Source organism: Malaclemys terrapin, chromosome 2 (assembly GCF_027887155.1).
Source record: "Malaclemys terrapin pileata isolate rMalTer1 chromosome 2, rMalTer1.hap1, whole genome shotgun sequence".
In the NCBI taxonomy this organism is placed as follows: Eukaryota; Metazoa; Chordata; order Testudines; family Emydidae; genus Malaclemys; species Malaclemys terrapin.
In genome coordinates, this window is record NC_071506.1 from 244,711,788 (window position 1) to 244,735,039 (window position 23,252).

General features: G+C 43.4%; 1 protein-coding gene across 2 annotated transcripts in view; it reads left to right on the forward strand.

The window, feature by feature from the left end:
• The first annotated feature begins 428 nt into the window (after nucleotides 1-428).
• Nucleotides 429-23,252, forward strand: part of STEAP4 (STEAP4 metalloreductase) — a 32,598-nt gene continuing 9,774 nt past the window's right edge. The window contains exon 1 of one of the 2 annotated variants that reach the window (XM_054020532.1): nucleotides 429-609. The gene's annotated coding sequence lies outside the window, so the exon portion shown is untranslated. The remainder of the gene's footprint in view (nucleotides 610-23,252) is intronic. The other variant, XM_054020531.1, reaches the window with a different exon arrangement.

The following is a 23,252-nucleotide window of genomic DNA, read 5'->3' on the forward strand; positions in this document are numbered from 1 at the left end:
CAGGGCACAGGCCGTTTTGAAGCCGCCCTGTCACTTGCCCTGTTCTGACCCAGGCAGAGCCCAGCCCCGCCCCGCCTTGGCCTCAGTTAGGCCAGGTTCAGGGCCGCTCTCCTGCCCCAGCGCTGCCAGGCAGCCGCGATCAGCCGGAGCCACACGCTTCCCTTCCCGGCCTGGGCACAGAGCCAGCCCCGGGCCTAGGGCTCTGGCCCCATGTCCCACCCGCTCCTGCAGTGCTGTGTCCCCAGCCATGCCCGACTCGTGCAGCTGCTGCGCCCGCGGGAACTCGGCCAGACCTGGCCGGGCGCCAGGCGCGTGGCGGTGCCAGCGTGACCTCTCTCGCCCTGCACAGCTGCGGGGTTTTCTCTGGGGCGCTGCCGGGAAATTCTCATCCTGCACAGTGCTCAGACTTGCAAAATCTCTCTCTCTCCCCCCTCCTTCCCTCCCCGCTGGTTGATAAATGCCTGGGAGGCTCGCGAGTCCCAGAGCTCTTCCACTCCGCTCCAAGCTGTGAGACGCGGCTTTTGCAGCGACCCGATCCCGGCTGGGGAGGCGCTGGTTTGCTCACTACAGGCATCATCCCTCACCGAGAGTCGCGGGAGCGGGAGGTAAGTAAGTTTCTCAGGTGTCCCTCGCCTCCCGCAGCTCCAGCGGAGCGGGACTGCTCGCAAAATTGCTCCCTGCCCTTCCTGAGCCGAGGCAGGTTATATTTTTGCCAAGTCTGCACTACTCAGATGGCCATGAACTCAAACTTCTAAAGGGTCCAGTATGAGTTTGCCCTGACTTTCCCCCGTGACATACATAGGGATGGCTTGTTTCCTGTCTCTTTCTTCTCTGTTAATCACCTTTCACAAAATGTTCCCCGCGAAGAGGTGATGGAAAGGGGCACCACCAGAGATTTGTTGGGACTTTTTTGTAAGATAAAAATTAACGGTGGACTGGAAATCAGGTCTGTCTGTTACACAGTTCATAAAAACACAAAATCTGATCCCAAGTTTATTCAGTCTTTTAAAGGTATTTGTCATAGGAAGTAAGCAAAGCACCCAGAAATACTGCTTTTGTTAAAAAAAATAAAATAAAAATACTAACTAGACTGAAAAGCAGAGTTTCTTGGTAACTACAATACCAGAAATTTTGTTTTGGATTTTAGCAATCAAAGCAAAGACATTCCCATGGTATTTGAGTTTCCTGATCCTGTAGTTATAACTCATCAGTTGTTGAAAGGATAGCTAGATACTGTAAATTTCTTTTTCCTTTAGCAGATTCCGATATGGACTTCATTGTTGCTATGGTCAGAAATCAGTGTTTCAATAATAATGTATTATTGTTTAAAATTTATGTTTTATAGGTTGATAAGCAAATGTCTCCCTTGTTGCAGAAGGGAAAAGGTTTTTCCTTAACAATGACTTGTACCAAACTGTTAATTCAGAGGCCACTTGAGGCTGTCAGAACTATTCTTATCTTTGATATATGAAAATTTCATATTCCCTGTAAACCTGCAATCATATAAAATGTCACTCAAAGTACAGCACATTTTTTTCAGATTCTTGTTCTTTTATAAAATGATGCATTCGGTTGAGGCTGTAATTTATTTTTTTGAGATATGGCCTTTCCAAAGTTCCCGGATTTGTTGATAGTAATGATTCAGAATAGCATGAAATTGTAATAACTAAGAAAGTACTCTTACTGCACCAAAATATTTCAGTAGTCTATGCGAAATCACGTTTACTAGTACTTTCTTCTTCCAGAGTGAAAAGTACTTAACATGTTTGTATAGCTGTGGGCCAGACAGCATGTTCCAATTACTTCCCTTCTTAGAACACAGAAGACACGTAGCTGGCTAAAGTAGCTCACTTTGTGCTACACAGGAAGATTACAAACACTTTAAAGCATGATATTGAGGATCTGTACATTCTCAGCCTACTCTTTTGTATCCAAATCCCCTTTCTTAGTTCATTTTGAGATTGTTTTAGGACAAAATGGAAGGAGAGAGCAGCTCCAAAACATACTCACTAACAAATGGTAGGAAAAAAAACATTATTTCATGTGATTTTTTCATTTGATTTTCAAAAAATTGTCTGGATGACATGATTTTTATTTCAATTTGAAATCAAATTTTAATTTCATTTTTATTTTTGAAGATTAGATTTTTTTTCCAGTTTTAGGGTATCCCTCCTCACACTCACTTTGTCTTTCTTTATTCTTGTTTGTCACTGAGTGCAATAAAACAAATAATGTCTAGGAACCATCCTACCCAACTCCCACCCACACTCCCTTTTCCACTCTAACTTTTCAAAACTTCTCCAACTTTGGAAGAGTTACCAAGTGTCAAGCAGAAAAGTGAAATTCAAACTTTGCAAAAGTTAACAAGTTGGAGAAGCTTGGAAAAGGTAGAAGGGGCTGAGGGGGAAGAGAGGAGAGAAGGGAGGGCAGCTTTGGACATTATTCATGTTATTATATTCAGTCACTAAAAAGGAGGGGCAAGGGAGATGGGAGGCAAAACTTTCAAATTCTTTTCATCTTTCAAAACTAAAACAAAATTTCAATTTGAAATGTCATTTCAAAATTTCCCCATCAAAAATAAAATAAAAAAATAAATCACCAAAAGTGATATTTTCCTACAGAAACACATTGTTTTCAGTGAAACCTCATTTTTCAACAGGAAAGGTTTCAGCCAAAAAATGTCAAGCTGTATTCATTAAACACCCAGGAAAATCCTGTTCTCAAGTGAGGCCAGGGGTCTTTATACAACAAAATCCAACTCAAAATGAACTATAAGACTGGATTTAAAATGTGTGTGCGCGCGCACATACATACACTTAGGGCTAGTTGTAGCTAGACTTGAAAATCTGTTTTGTGATAGAGGGCATGTAAGAAACAGCCCAAGATCAATTCCAGCATGGGAGACTCACTGTCCGTTTATCCACACCTGCCATAATAAAATGTCTGAACAGTCAGTCATTTTACACACAAAACTCCCATTGACTTCAACACAAGTTTCACACATGTACTGACTACAGGACTGGGAAATTACTGTTTTTTACTTTGCATTGCAAATAAGGATGAATTGGAATAATAAGGGAATTGCACCTGATACCAGTCCATAAGGTTGGCTAGATATTCATCATGTTACTATGGAGACCTAACTTTCAGAGTACTGTACCTCCAGAACTCCTGCAGGGCTTAGAGCAGCCACCAAATTGCTAAGAGCAGAACAAACCCAAATCAGCATTATGTCTTATGTATCACGTTCTAAAGTACACGGATATAGGAAATATCATATGGTGTTTCTATAAATCTCTATTGCTTTAGCACCATTACTGGGTGGCAGCAGTCTTCAGAGAGAAGCCACCATAGTTTCTATTATAGAATTTAAGTAACTCATGGTCTCTGAGTTAGGCTCATCCCTGGTTTAATTCCACTTATTTCTTTCCACCTGAAATGTGAGAGATCATGGCAGAGGAGATGTTTTGGGTCTTAGAAGATTGAAGTTAGTTTAAACCACACTAACAGGGGGCTTTAGGGGCTATGAGTACAGTTGTAACGAAGAAACAATGAATGATATTAAAGAATGACAGGGTGGCTGAAAAGCCTTGGTTTACGTGCACAGACACCTTTGTGACTGACCTTATTTGATCAGGAAAGGAGTAAGAACAAAAAGATTTCTTTCTGATACCTCCAGTCCTCCTGTTTCACAACAGATTAAGAAGAAAAAACCCCCACAAGCCGTGCTGCAGGAAGTAATTGGTTGTTATTTTGATAGGCAATTTAGATCAGAATAATTTGGTTTTAAATTAAACAATGGCATATTTTAAGAGATTATTCTTTTTCTAAACACTCACTTCAATCTGCATTTTATCAATCAAAATGACCATTGATTGGGGCATTTTTCTTAATAAAACAGCTCAAGTGGTAGTGCTTTACACTGTTGTGTCAAAGACCTGACTTCAGTATCTAACAATGGTATTTAAGAGCAAAATTCTCTTTTCAGATTTAAGTGATGGAAATCGACTGATATTCTGTTGTCCCTGCTGGTACAGACCTTCCATTAATGTTAACGGGAAAGGAGAATAGCAGAATTTAGATTTGCTGTGTGTATTTTAGGAGAATTGTCCCCTAAATATCTGAGCAGTCAGGGACTGAGAGCAATTCCAAGGCATTGACCCAAATTCTGCCCAAACTGTTTTGCCATCCTGAAGTCAATTGAGATCCATTGGGTGTAAATCTGAGCAGAATTGAGCTTAATCCAGCTGCCAGGAGGTAGAAAACAGTGTACCACATTGCTTTGGGAATGTCCACCTGGACACAGAACTGAGTCATGCTCTGCTGCTGTTTTAACAAGGCGATGCAGGAGGAAGTAAAGAACTGGGTTGTTATCATAAACATGTTGTTAACATTATGTTACTGCTTAATTACCAACTAGGTCTGAATAGCCCTGTCTTCAGCAATTCTTGTTCCTATATTGTGCGGACAACACCTTTAGAATATCCTAGTTCCAGTGATGCCAGCAACTGTTTTGCTGTCCAGCATGTCCAGCAGACAGCCTCTCCAATGTGTAGTGTCATATAGCCAGACCTCTAAGAAACTTGTTCATAGTGTTGACATAATGGACAGAAGAAGATAGATTGTAATAAAATACTTAGGGAACTGTTTACACCATTTATCAATCAGTTTTTAGCAGGTGATCTCATTGGATCCAGTGTATTATAATTGCTGCCATATTTATATGAAACTCTGGCATGGTTTGGGCTGCGAGGGGTCCAAAAGTATTTATTATTATTCATTTCTCTTCTTGAGGATATTACACTATTTTTGGAAATTGCACACTTTAAATAGCTTTTCTATACATGCAAAATATTTGCAAGCACTGCTGTTCTGTTTTAGAAAATATATTTGGGAAAATGTCAAGAATTTCAAATAAGAATTGATTTAACCCTGCCACTCCCTAAATTCCAGAGTAATTCCGGAGTTCTGCAATTCCCGACATACAGATTAAGAGGCTCAGATTATCCACTCCACTTTGTGTTGCGCCTCCAGTGCAAAGTAATCTGAAAATCAGCATGGTCAGTAACTGAAGGACCAGCCAAATGACATAGAGCCTGCATAGAAACATAAAGGGTTGGGAAATGGGTGTGACCAAGATTTCCCTGCAGCATTGACCCCTCAGACCCATTGGCAACTGCCATAATTTAGAGCAGCCTTCTGCTGACTGGACCAGTACACAGTGTTAGAAACCTGGACATGGGCAGTTCTGCCTAGTTGTCAGAGCAGGACTCAGGCTTAATGATAGGAGCAGACATCCAGAACAGGGAAACAGAAGCAAGGGTCAGCATCAAAGTCAGAAACCAGATGCCAAAGCCAACGGTCAAGGTAGAGTCAGAGCCAGAAATCCAAGGCAAAGGTCAGAACAGGGTTACTTGGAATAAGGGAAGATAGGAGCAGGGCTGGGAAAAGGCAGGAGCAGAGACTAATGCATCCACAGTCAAATGCTTTGAGCAACCAGTGCGGCCTGCTGCTGGTTTTAAGAACATATCTGCTGATCCCCTCCACCAGTTGTGCTGTTTAACCAGTCAGGTGGCTGGGCTCTTAAACTGCCTGGGGGTTAAGCTAGCAGGTAAACAGACTGGCTGCGGTCTGACACCCAGGAACTCAGGGAAGGTAAAAGTAGCTTACACTAGCCACCTTTTCACTGACACTATGAACTCTTCAGACATACTGAAGAGTACAGTCATACTATCACACTGGTAGCAGAAATTTTTACAGGTTAGTTTGTTAAACATTTCATTTCTGTAACAAAATATTGAGTAGTTACACATGGGAATAGTCTCCCTCTTCCACATTCTTTAAAATTAGCATAACATTTATGTTCATATTACACAATCAAAAGTTTCCTTTATGGGCACTGTCTACATTAGGTTAAAAGGTGTTGTAAATATACATTACATTAAGCAATACCAGAAAGTTACCGTCTACAGTGTCTGGGGAACTTTACAAGAAATGACTCTTATAGTGTGATTTGATTGCAACATCTATTGACAGATCTTTAGTCAGGTCTGTTGAACCAGTGCATTCTCTAATGATTCTCCCCAGTGGGGATAGTAAGCCAGAAGTATTGCAGCTGGTTCAAACTGTCTCCCTCACTTTGTCCCTTTGTGAGGTACACATTTGCAAATGATTCCAAAATCCCTGCTTTCAACAATAGTACCTGAAAACATGGTTTACAAGGTGTCCCAAAATGCACTGATATAATCACAGTTGTCAGGTAAACCGTGTGTGTACATACCAAAATGGATTGTCAAGAATGATGTTGCCACGTGGACACATCAAATTGCTACAAGGCCAGGGGATATATAAAACATCTCATCACTTTTTGATTTCATAGGTATAGCAGCATTTGTTCACGCAAGCTTTTCAGAAACTACTGCAAGGCTGACTGCTAGCCATTGCTTGGGGATTGTCTTCATCGGCAGTTATTTCCCCAACTCTTCTGTTTGCAAGTAGCACAAGTATAACTGATACTTACTCAGGAGTGCCACCCATCACAAGGCATCTGGGAGACTACACAAGTTGCAACAATAAGTTAGAAAGAATGGAAGCCAGCAGCTTGGGGCGGGGGAAGAAAAAGAGAAAACCGAGCCAATCTGACAAACAGGAGAAAAGGAAATCCAGAAAGGAAAAGGTGATAAAGGAAGGCCAAAATGGGCAATGCTGAACAGAGCTGCAAAGGGAGGCTTCATATCAAGCTTTGAAAACTACAGAAGGACTCTGGTGGACATAAACAGGGAAGGGGGATCATAGGACGGAATGCTGAATTGAGAAGGTGCTGCTCTTAGTCCATTCAAGACAGAACCTTAAAATGGATGGAAAACAAGGACAGCCCAGAGGATCTCAGTTGTCTTGGATAGGAGGAGATGGCTAGATGGTGCCTCAGGCCCCAGTTCAATTATTTATATTGGGTGACCAGTTTTAAGTTTACTTTGTTATTAATCTGGCAAGGTTTACATGTAAGTGCTGGTACCAGTCCTTCCTTAAGGCTCTGGAAAGAGGAATGATCAGTTTCAGAACAGTCTTGGTAATATTTTCAAAGTAGTGATCACTTCTTACAGAAATTACAGCAGAACTGGGTCTTTGCCCCTCAATTTACCTTGACTCCAAAGTACCCTGAATCTAAGCACATGTTTTGTGGGTGCAACGTGATTGTGATGCAGGCTCTAATGAGAGAGAAAGTGGATGAATTCTTCAAGATTCTGTCAAGGACATAGAAAATAAGCAAAAGGGAAAGAAAGGATTCTTTCTGTCTTTAAAATAGTATTTTATCAAAATATGGCAGTCCACAGCATTGTGCAAGCAAGAATGCAGATAAAATGAATGTACTGTAAAATCAGTTCTGGACCATATCCAATGTGTCTTTGATCCTGATCATGTGTTCTGTTTGTTTTGGCAGGCAAAACTCTTGCTTGAGCTATTTCTCTTTTAATAATTCCAACTTGTTCTCCCTCTTTCTCCCACCCTGCAACTTTATATTTAGTGATGGAGAGCCAAGAAACCCCACTGAAGCCTTTTCACAACAGTAGGTAGCCTGCAGTTTAATTTAGTCTATTCATCTGCATTCCAGAAGCGGTAGGTAACAAAGCGGAATGGGCCTGATTTTCCTCTCAATTGCACCAACACAGAAGCAAGAGTAACTCCACTGAAGTCAACAGTTACCCCAGGGCCGGCGCTTCCACTAGATGACCCTAGGCGGTTGTCTAGGGCGGCAGGATTTGGGGGGCAGCATTTTGGCATCTCGGCAGCAATTCAGTGGCAGGGGTCCTTCCGCTCCGCGTCTTCGGGGCGCTTCGGTGGCAGGTCCTTCACTTGCTCCAGGACCCACTGCTGAAGTGCCCCGAAGACGCGGAGTGGAAGGACCCCCACTGCCGAATGCTCTGAGGAGGAGTGCTGCCGCTTAGGGCAGCAAAAACCCTGGCGCCGCTCCTGAGTTACCCTCATGTAGGTGCAAAGAGAATCAAGCCCATAGTATGTTTCCATAGCTGAATAGCTTGTTTTCTGTGTATTGTTCAAAGTGACTGGTTTTGAACCAGCTGTGTGAATAGTTATCTGGATGCAAGAGCACAGCCAGCTAGTTAGCTCATGGATGTGTCTAGCAGTGTCCTACTGATGGACATTCCAAATATTCTACCACCTCATAGTTCTAAGTCTCTCTAGAGACCAAAATAATATAAGAGGATCATAATTCAAACATGTTTGCTCAGTTGCTCTCACTAACCTCCTTGTCTTTTGACAAGTAGAGAATATTATATACATATACACCTTTACCCCGATATAACACTGTCCTCGGGAGCCAAAAAATCTTACTGCATTATCGGTGAAACCGTGTTATATTGAACTTGCTTTGATCCGCCAGAGCGCGCAGCCCCGCCCCCCCGGAGTGCTGCTTTACCGCGTTATATCCAAATTCGTGTTATATCGGGTAGCGTTATATTGGGGTAGAGGTAAATAGAGCTATATGTACACCTTAGGCACTTTTAGGATACCCCTCATTATAATATTACTGAATATTAAGCACAGGTTGCCTTATTGGCATAGCCCCACATTGAGGGAGCCTGCTCACAGTCCAAGCAGGAACTCCCAGAGGAATTGTTATGGGATGCACAGGGGATTTGAAAATGTGGGTTTAAGTGACTTAGCTCAGTGGTTTGAGCATTGGCCTGCTAAACCCAGGGTTGTGAGTTCAATCCTTCAGGGGGGCCACTTGGGGATCTGGGGCAAAATAAGTACTTGGTCCTGCTAGTGAAGGCAGGGGGCTGGACTCAATGACCTATCAAGGTCCCTTCCAGTTCTAGGAGATGGGATATCTCCATTAATATAATATATAATAATATCCCAGAGCTAGTTGTAATAGATCTCCCGCCTCTCAGTCCAGTGCTTTAACTAGGCCTCAGACTTCTGGTGGAATCATTTTCTATTCAGTGCGCAGTTCACTGGATTAAATTAGTGCTTGATACTATTAAAACTCTGAACGGTTTGACAACTCTGAAAGTGCAGAGAAAATAACTTGACTTTTAGCTAGGTCTTGTGTATTTATGGGAACAGTCTGAGGCAGTGAGATTTGCAGCTTTTTCAGTAGGGTGTTATGATTTAGACAACATTAAGCACACCTGTTAAGACCTATACTTCATATATTTAAAGAACCTCCAGACAGCTTTAGTGTTCTCCTAATAAAAAGCAGATGTGGGAAACAGAATACCTGTGTGTTGTCTGTAGTAGGATTTATCATCTCCAACAATTTGTTTTATCAGCTTGGTCAAACTCAGATCTCTGGACCTTTTGCTGAGTGTAACTGCCCAGGAAAGAACCTCATTTACTTAAAAGTAAATTGGCCAATAATTGGTTGTAATATGTTTTTAAGCATTTGATCCCTCACATTGTTTTGTTCTCTTCTGTGTGGGTTTTATATGAGAAACAGTGTAATTTATAGCATAATAATCCAGTTTAGTCACATATAAATCTCCCAGTTGTACGTGAATTAGAAGACAGATTATATAATGTATAAATGAGGAGGGAAGGAACTGTTTTTACAATTGTGCACTACTAAAAAACTGAGCAGATTGTATTTTTATTTGTGACAAAGCCATATATATTTCAAAATAGTAAAATGATTTTTTTACATAATTTAAACTAACTGTGGGTATCGCATATATATTTTAGGTTGCTTTTTAAACTGCATTATTCTGTTGTTCTCCAAAATGCATGAAGGTAGTTGATTAAAACACACGGCAAAATACTTAAAGAAAAATACATTCAATATGACAGTACCATTCAATATACATGTCATATAAAATTACTCAGTCTCTTTATCAAGTTGCTGGTAGAGAATTTAGTGTAAGTGCATTTGGTCAGACAGTTTGTCTAACTTGCATATCCATGGATAGCATGGATAGCTTTTTCCCTTTGATAAAATTATTCTGGCCTCAGACATTCCATCACAAACCACGCATCTCATTACAAGGAGCAGACAGGGATTACTTCTGCTTGTGAGCATATGCAGGAATCTGTCCAGGAACTGATGAGGCAGGATTTACTTCTAGGGAAAGGGCATTTTGTCTGACTCCGTAGGGCAGGGATTGGCAAGCTTTGGCATGCTACCCATCAGGGTAAGCACCCTGGCGGGCCGGGCCGGTCTGTTTACCTGCCGCGTCCACAGGTTCGACCGATCGTGGCTCCCACTGGCCACGGTTCGCCGCTCCAGGCCAGTGGGGGCTGCAGGAAGCAGCAGCTAGCGCATCCCTCAGCCCGCGCCGCTTCCCTGGCAGGCCGCGTGCCAAAGGTTGCTGATCCCTGCCATAGGGCCTGGAGAGAGGAAAGACTGCCAACCAAGATAGGTGAATTCCTCAACAAAAATGTGTACTTGTTTACTCAGAAAAGACTGAGCCCAATTGTGCCCTGCCACTACACAGATGTGCAAGGAAGTATCCTCCACACAGAGGCCAGGCATAATCAAAACCTCTGCTCTCCCTAGACCTGCAGACTGTTCTCTTCCAGAGCTACACTGGATGAAATAACAGCTATAACCATTCAGGAGACGCAGGCAGAGTGAAGGTGTTGATTTGCAAGGAAGGGTATAGTCCTCACATATAGGTGGGGTGCGGAGTGAAATGTATGTAGGTCGATATGAATGAGAGGACAATGGATGTAATGGTAACAGCTGAACCAATCTGACTGAGAGCACGAGTTAAACACTGGACTCCTTGTGAAGCTAATAGAGATCAGCAGCTGAGAGTCAACACAGGAGCAACACAATGGACTAAATTACTGGCCGGTCAGTGAGAGTGCTTAGTTCCAAGGTGTCATGAGTTTCTCCCCATGCTGTTAGGTAACTATAAACAACCCTTTTTAAATGTGAAGGGGTAGATTTGGTTCACAAAGGTGAATCTAGAAAGCAGGTTTGATATGACATTTTTATCATGTCTCCTCTATGACTTTCTGTAAATTTACCCTGACAAACCTCAGGCCATGTCTACACTACAAAATGATGTCTACCTAAGTTATATCGGTGTACAGCCACCACCGTTTTTACAGCACTTGTGCGGTGTGCATGCTACTCTCCTTGTGTCAGCGATGTGCGTCCTCACCAGGACTGCTTGTATTGATGCAGAGTGCAGTATACCATGGTTAGGTATCCCACTGTGCAACTTACCACCATCCTGCACAGGGTGTTTTGGGAAGTTTTTGCAATGCCTCATGGGGCTGAAATGAGTCACACGGGAGTGACTGGGGCCATGGGGTCAACTTCCCATAATGAAATGTTCCCCATCCCATAATTTCCTCTGCAGCCCATAATATTTCACATCTCTTTTCAAAATTCCCACAAATCTGCATGTCCCTTCTCACCATCTGACATCTCTGACAGAGCATGAAGCCTGCACAGCTCTGCGCTATTGTCATGAGCATTGCAAGCATAGGGCACCTGATCCAGCTGTATTTACAGAGAATTGGACAAGACGACGATTCCTTGGAGGCTAGATTGCTGTGGGACAGACAGAAAGAATTCAAGGTGGTTGTTGGCATTTGTGGAGCAGGTGGAGATGGTGCAGCACCGCTTCTGGGCCCAAGAAACCAGCACTGACTGGTGGGATTGCATTATCATGTAGGTTTGGGATGACGAGCAATTGCTGCAGAACTTTTAGATGTGCATGGCTACATTCCTGGATCTGTGTGCCGAATTTGCCCCAGCCCTCCAGCGCAGGGGCATCAGAATTAAAGCCACACTGACAGTTGAGAAGTGAGTGGTGATTGCATTGTGGAAACTGCCAATGCTAGATTGCTATGTCAGTCAGTCAGGAATCAATTTGGAGTTGGGAAATTGACCGCAGGGGGCGTTGTCATGCAAGTGTGTAGGGCTGTTAATTGCTTCCTGCTACGCAGGGCTGTGACTCTGGGCAATGTGCAGGACACAGGGAATGGCTTTGCAACAATGAGCTTCCTGAACTGCAGTGGGGCAAAAGATGGCATGCATATCCTTATTTTAGCACCAGACCACCTTGCCACAGAGTACATCAACAGAAAGGTCTACTTTTCCATAGTAATGCAAGTGCTGCTGGATCACTGGGGTCACTTTACCAATATCAGTGTGGGCTGGTCAGGGAAGATGCATCATGCGTCCATCTTTAAGAACAACAGGATGGTTCAAAAAGCTGCAAGCAGGGACTTTCTTTCCTGATGGCTGAGTACCACTGGCACTGTTGAAATGCCAGTGTGATCCTGGGAGTGAACCCCTTGCTCCCAAGGCTCATGATGCCATACACTGGCCACCTCAACAGCACCAAAGGGTGCTTCAACTACATCTCAGCAGGTGCAGAATGGCAGTTGAATGTGCCTTTGGTCGTAGGAAGGGTTGCTGGCATTGTTTACATAGGAGATTGGACCTCGGTGAGAAAAGCATCCCAATGGTAATAGCACCTGCTGTGTCCTGCAAAATATCTGTGAAACAAAGGAGGAAAGTTTCTGCCAGGATGAACAGAGGCGGTGGAGCTCAATTAGAAGAGCTCAGTGCAGAGCTATACAGCTCAGGGAGGCTTTGAGAGAACATTTTAATAGTGAGCCAGAGTAAGGTGTGATGCCGTAGTGTGCTCTACCTGGCCTTGCTCTCTTGCAGCCTAGTATGATTCTTGTAGTGACTGCTGTCATGTAGGAATAGAACAGTGTTTGTGAATGATTTTATGGGTTTGTGACAAAATGAAGTACCAGGAAATTGGTGTGTGTCAGACCTGCTCAGTGTCAGACAGCGTGTGTTATGAACTAATAACGATGATTCTTGATTAAAAAAATAGAATTTTATTCGGTAACATGAACCAGGCAATTTAAAAAAGCCATTTTAAACTTTGATCCCCCAAAAGGGTAAGCATTACATTCTCACTTCTCCACGGGACTGATACAGCACGGTGCCAGTCACCGCACCAGCCAGGTTGAGTATGGCTCTTTGGGGGTGGGGGCAGGGTTTAAGGTTGGGGAAATAGCTCACAGGCATGAGTATATTGGTATAGGGCAATGGAACTGAATACCGGCACTGTTTTCCACAGGCAGTGGAGATTTTAGCGGCTATCTCACTCCTGATGGTAACAAAGGAAGAGAGAGTGCAGCTGGTGTCCTGATGCCATCTGGACCCATATGCTGCTAGGCTTGTACTGCAATGGTGCTTGCTGAAGTACTTGCTGACTGGCATGGGAAAGTGTCCTATCGCAGTGGAAGAAGTATGGCAGCCTTCCCCAGAAACCTTCGGCAGAGGATTGCAGAGTACCTCCATAAAAGTTTCATCAAGATCTCTATGGAGGATTCACAAGATGCACATAAACTGCTCCGCATGACCATTTTTGCTGCACTCTAGAGAGGAATTAAAACCAGGTAGCAAACTCTATCTCTCTTGGTTGTTTCACTACTTCTTCTAGCACAGGTAAACAAGAGTAAATCAACAGATGTGGCCTGCTACTTTGGAGGTTCCATACCCTGGAATTTCAAAGCAAACTACCTACTCACCAGAGGTTCCTTCCCCAACATAATGCTCACCTTTGCTCAACAAATCGGGATTGTCTGGACTGCAGTGGAGTCAAAAATATAGAACCACAGGGTTAGAGGGACTGCAGGGGTCATCTAGAGTAACCCCCAACCAAGATGCAGGATTTGTTGTCTAAACCATCCAGGACAGATGGCTATCCAGCCTCCTGTTGAAAACCTCCAGTGAAGAAGCTTCCACAACCTCCCGAGGCATCTGTTCCATCGTCCTACTGTTCTTATGTGTCCTGGCTCACTGTGCAACTGGATCCCCCGGTCGCCCATCCCCCACACTCCTCCTTCCTTGTCCTCCTCCCCCCCCTGTTCACAGTGGGGGTCTGTGACTCCTCCGAAGTATCCATGGTGCTCTGGGGGAGGGGGTCTCCACCAAGGATGGCTGGCATGTAGCTTTTTGTAAAAGCAGCAGGTCTCCAACTCCACACCAGATTGATTGTTGATCTCTCTTCCCTTCTGGTATGCCTGCCACAGCTCCTTGGCTTTCACGAAGCACTATTGTGTGTTCCTGTTGTAGCCCTTCTCCTGCATCCGCTGAGCAATCTGCTCGTAGATGTACACATTTCTACGGCTGGATCAGAGCTGTTCCTGCACAGCCTCTTCTCCCCACCAGCCCAGGAGATCCATATACCTCTTGTGTATCTGCAGCATGTCGCCGGCGTGGTCAGCTAGGCAGTTACACACATCAATGGAGAGCTGCTAGGTGTGCTCACCTCACCAGGCACCCAGGAAAACGAATTTCAAAAATTCATGGGGCTTTAAAGGGGAATGGCAGCTGACCCCTGGGCAGAGGAGTTCACAATGGTGACCAGAGCGATCAGTATGGGGCATTATGGGACAGCTACTGGAGACCAGTAATAGTCAACGTAAGTAATGCCGCGCTCACGGTGACACTGTGTTGACCTAACTACATCAACCCTGAGTCTACGCTGCCCGCAGAGGTGGTGTTAAGTCAGTGTAGCGGGGCAGTTACGTCAGCAGGAGTGTCCGTTCTCTGGTGTCTGTGCCTGGTCATGGCAGGACAGTTTGCATGCTCTAACGATCCCGAGTCTGTGTCGGCGGGGGCTTTTTGCTTCTGATAGGTTCAACCATGTTGGATTGGTCTGTGGGGAAGGGGCCAGGCAAAACAGACACCCTGGTCCTCCAGGTTGGGGGTTAGGCACATAGCTAACAACCCTGTCCCGTAAAAAAAACAAAATATGTTACGGAAACAGCGACAGAGAAATTAACCATTACTGTGTGTGATGGCCTTCAGGAGTCAATGACCCGTAGGACTGCCAGTAGTGGAAGCCATTGGCATGAAGACTGAAGTGCTCAACACCAAGTCAAAAACCAAATTTGGTTTTTGGAACGTATGGACAATTTACGAGGCAGGGAAGCTAGCTCAGGTCACAGCAGAGATGAGACGCCACAACTTACACATCCTGGTTGGAGCAGATAGGTGGGATCAGGAAGATTAACAACAGCCTCAGGAGAAACTTTGCTGTTTTCTGGACGGGATGATGGACAACACCATGAGGGTGTTGCCATACTTTTGAAGAAGGGAGTGGAACATCCCCTGCTTGAATGGATATCCATCAGCAGCAGACTTATGAGAGCCAGACTGAAAGGGAAACACAATAATATCCCCTTGATTCAGTGTCATGCTCCGACAAATTACAGTGATGAAGAAGTAAAGGACAAATTCTACCTTACACTACAGGCAGAGTTAGAGAAAGTACCACACCACAGCCTAACTATCGTAATGGGAAACCTGAATGCCAAGGTCGGTAAGGACAACACAAACAATGACAGAGCAATGGGAAGACATGGGGGTGGCACCATGAATGAAAACGGAGAGAGGCTTGTTGATTTCTGTAATATGAATGACCTATTCATATGTAATATGAATCGGCGGAACCGTATTTGAACATTGTGAAATTCACAAACTGACATGGTGTTCTCCAAATGGCAGAGATAAGAACCAGATTGACCATATCATGATCAGTGGCAAATGGCGACACTCACTAACAGATGTGAAAGTGAGAAGGGGTGCAGATGTTAGCAGCAACCACCACCTTGTGACAGCCTCCATCAAGCTAAAACTGAGAAATGTGGGTTCACCAAACAAGGGACATAGATGTTTTGATATTGACAAGCTAAAGTCCCTTGAAATACTGAAAGCCTTCGTTCTGCAGTTAAAGAACAGGTTTCAAGCACTTGCAGACCTTGATGAAGGGGAGGGGACTGCAGATGAGGAGATCAACAAGAAATGGGACAAAGTAACAGCAATTTATAAACAGAGCAGTGAAGCCTGTCTAGGCTACAGGCAGAAGAGAAGGAAGGAGTGGATTACATCCAGCACTGGGAACGCCATAGAAACCAGACGAGCCCTGAAGAAAAATGTTTTAGACACAAAATCCCGGAAGCTAAAGGACAAATACAACGAGCAGTATAGCAAGTCACAACGGGAGATCAAACGCCTTGTGAGAGTGGACAAACAGCATTATATTGATAACCTGACAACACAAGCAGAGGATGCAGCTGCTTGTGGTGAACAAGGAACCATATAAAATGACGCGGCTTATCAGTGGTAAACGGCAGACACCAACAAACACTCATCAGGAACAAACAAGGACACCTACTAACAACCAAAAAAGAACAAGAAATGCGCTGGGCAGGGCATTTCAAAGAATTGCTGAACAGGGAGCCACCTAAAGAGGAAGCAAACATCCAGGAGGCAGAAGAAGATCTTGATATCAACACAGACACCCCAACTAAGGAAGAGATAATTCAAGCCATCAAATCCTTAAATAATGGGAAAGCTCCTGGCAAGGATAACTTGAATGCAGAATTGTTCAAGGTAAATCTTAAATTAGCAGCATCTATCCTGGCCCCTCCATTTACATCAGTCTGTGAAAGGGAAAAAGTGCCAGATGAGTGGACCAATGGGGTTACAGTGAAGATACCAAAGAAAGGAACTCAGTGATTGTAATAACTGGCATGGTATCACACTTTTATCTGTGCTAAGCAAAGTATTGTGTAAGATCATAGTCCAGCATATATCAGAGGCAGTTGATAGCATTCTCAGAAAAGAGCAAGCTGGTTTTCAGAAAGGGCGTGGGTGCATAGACCAGATCTTCAGTTGGCTAGGACTCTATATTAGGAAGCAACCAACAACAACACTGCAGAGCAAAAAGCAGATAAGCAAATAGTTATAGAACTTATATAAGGATTCTTTTCCAAAGAAGTCAATCTTTACCAAAAAAAAAGAAAGCAAGAAAATATTATGGTAGAAAAGCCAGATTCCATGTATTGATAAGCATTTCTTTGGCGTTCATCCCTATAGTATCTGAACACCTAAGTAAAAGAACTTAAAATAATTTTTATATGTTTTCTCCCAAGCATTATGTACGTACTGTAAGACTATCACAGAACAAAGCTAGGTTATGTTGCCATCTACTGGCTGAACAGAAATATAGTGGCTCTCTAAGTAAAATTTACAAACCCAAATCCAAAAATAATGCAAAGTGATCATGGTTTGGAGTTTCATTACAAAAGGCAAATTCTCCAAGAAAGGCTCACAAACACAGGCTACAGATTCATAAGAATCTCATAGACTCATAGACTTTAAGGTCAGAAGGGACCATTATGATCATCTGGTCTGACCCCCTGCATGCTGCAGGCCGTAAAACCGTCCCTACCCCTTCCCTGGACTCTGCTGTTGAAGTCCCCAATCCTGTTTTTAGTGACTTCAATCGGCAGAGACCCTCCTGCTAGAGATCCCTGCCCCATGCTGCGGAGGAAGGCGAAAAACCTCCAGAGGCTCAGCCAATCTGCCCTGGAGGAAAATTCCTTCCCGACCCCAAATATGGCGATCAGTAAGACCCCGAGCATATAGGCAAGAGTCTCCAGCCCGACCCCTGTTAGCCATTATACTATTTACCTACCATTGCTTGGCTTTCCTTGACTACTATGTTTTACCATTAAACCATTCCCTCCATAAACTTATCTAACTTAATCTTAAAACCAGACAGGTCCGTCGCCCCCACCGTTTCCCTCGGTAGGGAATCTGAAGAGGAATCAACTGTATTTTCCCCGCTCCCTCTCCTGTAGCAGGACTCAGTTCCACTTGCTTTTAGCTATCGCTGGGTGAGGAAAAGTCAGTGGCTTACAATCACTTCCTCTCACAACATCTGTTCTCGGTCTCCCAAAGAAAGTGATGGAAGCCTTTGCCTTTGGAACACTGAGAATTAGACGTGCATAAAGATTCCATTTGCTGCTGTGGATGTCAGGGACCTGGGTATGGCTCCCTGATTCTCTGTACTAGGGACTTGGAGGTTTCCACTCCCTTTGCACCAGAAGCAGACTGGGGTAGAAAATCGGTCTCAATGCTGGAAACAATCCTATATTGGTAGAGAATTGGACTGTATAACATCATAGGTTTCGTTCACTGTCTTATGAGAATCTGATTAATATTGTTTAAGTCAAACTGATTCCGTTTTAGAGCAGGTTGAAAACAGAAAACCATTTTTAGTGGGGGAAAAAAAATAAAAATTGAAGTCACTTGCATTCTGCAGGTTTAGAAAGATTTTTTTAAAATTTCTAAAAGATTTTGTTCGGAAAAATTCTGTTTTCAATTTTGGGTGGTGCGGTTCTTCACGCTTTTCTTTTACCCCTCTCTCCCTTCATTCCCTTTGGCCACTGAAAAAGGGATGTGTAGGAGACAAAGGGTGGAAAGGAAAAAAACAAACTGAACACCCCCCCCCCCCCCCCACACACACACACTTACTTTTCATTTTCTAGTTTGTTTGGTTTTGGGGGGGGGGAAGGAAATCGAGCAACTGAAATTTTCTGAACAATTATTTTGAAACTTTAACTACGTTCTCTTTTTTTCTCTTTCCCAAACATTTTAAGGAAAGACACCAAGGGATATTTCACATTAAACTACTTTCCCTGGTGTTTTACAAATTATTTTCCTCTGAAGTTTCTCAGAGGAGGGGTGAGCAGACAAGTTATTGAATGATTGAATTGGAATAGGGGGATGTATATGTGTCTAGATTCCAGGAAACAAAAGATTAGATTCCTCAAACACCTGTAGAAGCACCAGCCCATGTAAACATAAGAAGAGTGTTTTTAGAACAAGCGAATTACATCTCCACATTCATTGGACAAATAGTTATAAGAGAGTGAGAAGCAGCCCAATATAGGGCACAATCCTGCAAAGTACAGAACATCCTCAACTCCCAGAGCAGTGATTGGGAGACAAGTTCATTATATTCATGTTCTTCTTGCTAAATGAATATTAACAGACATGAAATGCTGACTATTTTAAAATACTAGGTAGTACACAAGCTTCCACCTTTCCGAAGACACTGAGCATCTCAGAGGATCAGGTCCTGGCTAACAGCATGAGAACCACGTTAAAATCTCTTCAGTGATTTTGCATCAAACGCAGACTGTAGAACAGTGATACTCTGACTGAGGCTCGCAGGCTGCAAGTGGCTCTTTAATGTGTCTCCTGCAGTTCTTGGCAGCATGTGGTATTAAAATACTGTGTGATTTCATTATTAACCAGTCTACGTTATTAACCAATCAAGATGCTTTTACCATGTTGTTAACCATTGTAGTTGATAAAATAACAACACTTGGTCAGTCATTTTGCTGTGAGAATAAATGAAACAATGACTTTGCACTCCTGTGGCTCTTTTGGGTAATGTTGATTGCTAATTTGGCTCCTGAACCACTGAGATCTGAGCATCACTGCTATAGAACCAGAACAGCATGATAACTACTTTGTAGCATGAGCTATTTAGCATTAGGTCACAGTGTAACAGAAATCTCTGATAAAATATCTGTAATTTAGTGCCCATTTTTATTTATTTATTTATTTATATATTTGTAATATATCTTAATGAATAACATTTAGAGGGAAGTAACTAAATCTGTTTCCATGTGATTTATTTTTCATAGCTTCCCACTTTGCTGAAGCTATTTCATAAGGCTGCAACTCATTTTAATTGAAAGAGTAATCAAATATGCATATTTCCAAACCACACAACTCCAGAATTGTTCAAAAGAAGGCTAAATTTAAAGTGCATATTAATTTTTTCTATCCATTTTTGGAATAAGTGGTAGGATGAAACCTGTGTCATTAACTGGATATTAATTATGGATATTTTGAAAGATTCAGTAATGTGCTATTTCAGCATTAATATTCCCTTAAACACTAGTGTAAGACTTTATGTTCATCAGCACTTAGGTTTTTTTGTTTTGTTTTTTTAGCTAATTACAACAGCATCTACAAGCTTCAACAAAGATCAGCATCACATTGTGCCAGGTGCTGTGCACACATGCAGCATGAGACAGACTCTGCCTTTAAAAATTTACAGTCTAATAGACAAGACAGACAAAGGAAGTATTATATTCCCATATGACAGCCTGGGAATTGAGACACAGAGAGTTTAAGTGATCACATGGCCATGATCACATAGGAAGTCTGTGACAGAGGTGAGAATTGAACCCAGTCCAAAGTCCTGGGGCTTGGTCCTGGAAGGTACTGAGCATTCCAGCCCTCATCCAGCAAGGCACTTAAGCAAGGAACAATCAGTTTTACACATACAAAATGGGAAATGACTGCCTAGGAAGGAGTACTGCAGAAAGGGAACTGGGGATCATAGTGGACCACAAGCTAAATATGAGTCAACAGTGTAACACTGTTGAGAAAAAAACAAACATTATTCCGGGATGTATTAGCAGGAGTGTTGTAAGCAAGACACAAGAAGTACTTCTTCCACTATACTCCATGCTGATTAGGCCTCAACTGGAGTATTGTGGCCAGTTCTGAGCACCACATTTCAGGAAAGATGTGAACAAATTGGAGAAAGTCCAGAGAAGAGCAACAAACATGATTAAAGGTCTAGAAAACATGACTTATGATGGAAGATTGAAAAAACTGGGTTTGCTTAGTCTGGAAAAGAGAAGACAGAGAGGGGACATGATAACAGTTTTCAAGGTACATAAAAGGTTGTTACAAGGAGGAGGGAGAAGAATTGTTTTTCTTAACTTCTGAGGATAGAACAAGAAGCAATGGGCTTAAATTGCAGCAAGGGAGGTTTAGGTTGGCTATTAGGAAAAACTTCCTAACTTTCAGGGCCGTTAAGCACTGGAATAAATTGCCTACGGAGATTGTGGAATCTCCATCATAACACAAACACCTGTCAGGAATGGTCTAGATCATAGGTTCCCAAACTGGGGAGTGTGCCCCCCGGGGGGGCGTGAAGAAATTCCAAGGGTGGCGCGAGTCTGCCTTGCCCTTGAACTCCCAGCCGAGGAGGCTAGCCCTTGTTCCCTCCCCTCCCGTTCCCCCTCCCCTGCAGGCACGCCACCTCACGAGCAGCGTGACTTGTGCCCGCCCACCTCCCAGGCTTTCCAATAAGCCAGTCCTGCTGCTCTGAGCAGCCTGGTAAGGGGGCAGGAAGCGAGGGGGCAGTCCGATAATTCTATGATACTATGTGCTCAACTTTAATCATGTGAATTGTCCCATTAAGTCATGCTTAAAGCAAAGCATATGCCTAAAGCTGTGCTTTATCAGATCTGTTTTCAAACACCTCACAGGATTGAACCCTGAGCCGCAAGATGTTATTCTTCATGTACAGTCCTTTATATTGATGTTGTATTAAAATACATCAACTGATGTAGTAAAGTATATTAGTAGGAATTACAGCTAGAGCTGTGGGAAACTCACTAGGGTCTTTTTGTCATGGATTCTGTCAGACACTTGTTAGTTTTGATTTTCACACATTCATACCCATTGAGTTGCAGCCTGAGTTTTAATTTTGAACCAAATGCACATAGGAAAGCCAAAACTCAGAACAAAATCATCATTGCCTGTAGGTTTCTGAGGTTTTGAGATACCCAGATGACTTACCCTGTGAACTTATCACAGAAGATTCATTACAAATCATAAACCCAGAGGTGAAAGTAGGCCAGTACAGGCCTGTCCGGGATACCGGTAAGAAGTGGCCACCGGTATCGGCCTACGGCAGCGCTTTAACATCGCTCCTCCTTCCTCCCTGCCCCCCATCCAGGGGCGTCAACGGGTAGGCAGCCTACCGGCAGGACCACTGACAGGGAGTAAGGGGGCCAAAGGGGCAGCTGCCCCAGGGCCCGGTGATTTAAAAGGGCCTGGGGCTCCCAGCCACCTCCACCGTGGCAGCAGCCAGAGCCCCGGGCCCTTTAAATCGTCACCAGAGCCCTGGGCAGCACGGGCTGGGCAGCATGGAAAGGCTGGCTGGGGGAGTCTGACCCTCAGCCCCGCCCCTTTCATCCAAGGCCCCACCCCTTCCAGGGGCCCAGAGCCGGGCCCCTGTACTGGTAAGTAATTTATCTTACTTTCACCCCTGCATAAACCTCAGTCTAGAAAAAAAAAATCAAGCCAATTCAGCAACAGGTGGAAATTTTACTAAATTTTGCCAAAAAGCTTGAGGGAATAATAGGACTGAAAAGGGGTTAGATGGAAGTCAACTCATTTCATTTCCATATTTGTTCTTGTAACTAGGCAAGTTACAGATGGCTTGTAGCTTCAAAGCCAACTTTTTCCATATCACTTAGTACAGTGCTGTATTCTTGGATTATGTGTTGCAGGAACAAATGTTAAACTACACAAAGTTAGCAAATAAGATTTAACAATGTACGATATCTATGAAGACATTAACTACTGACTAATTTATCTCTGGTATTTGTGTGCCATCAAATCACTACGGTGATGATAATAAGCACCATCATCTTTCATTATGTCTGACACCCAGTATTTCCTAACAAACAAGGCTGAATTCTCCTTACTTTATTCATGCAAGTGGCCTCACTGCATGACATGGGACTAGTTGTGAGAGTGAGGCCAGCAAAATTTGGCCTATCAGCTCTAAGGGCCCAATCCTACAAGGTACTGAGCAACCTCAACTTCAGCTTAACTAGGAACTGAAGATGCTCAGAACCCTATATATAGGAGGCTGTCAGCACCTTGTTGGATAGGGCCCTAAATAGTAGAGCAAAGAAAAAAAAAATTCTGCAGACTTCTCTCTAGGGGAAGAGGAATGGAGAGTTCTAGAAAGGGATGAAAGAGAGAAGAGCCCAGTGTGCTATAGAGCAAAAGGCATACAGACAGCCTTCCTTAAAGGCATTTTTGGGACCTGAGCTTGCCGCCACTGAAGTGAAAGACAGAATTCCCATTGACTTCATTAGGAGCAGGATGGGCCCAGAAATACAGTCATTTAATCATCATTGCTCTCTGACTCAAGCCAGTGCACTGTTTATAAGCCTATAAATACCTCTTATACTTTCTGTTCCTACAAAACAGTTTATTACCACTATACTATGCCATAGCCACCCAAATGTGATTACTGTCACCCTGAAGAGTTGTAAAAGACTATGTTACCTGTCCTGTGTTTCAGATGTGGGTGAATTCAGTTATGTAATCCCTCCTTCTCCAGTTCTCAAGAATCATATGGCAAGGCCTACAAGAGGAACATTTAGTTTTGTGAGTGCTTGGCCTGTAATTGGAGGCATATAAACAGAAAACAATATTTAAGGTCTCTAGAGGTCAGAACATTGCTTGCTGGATCATTTGGGCAAGTGTTTAGCCCCAAACAATCATTGGCGAATTAAATGTTTGGTGTTCTGTTTTAAAGAACACTGGAGATACTTTGTAGATT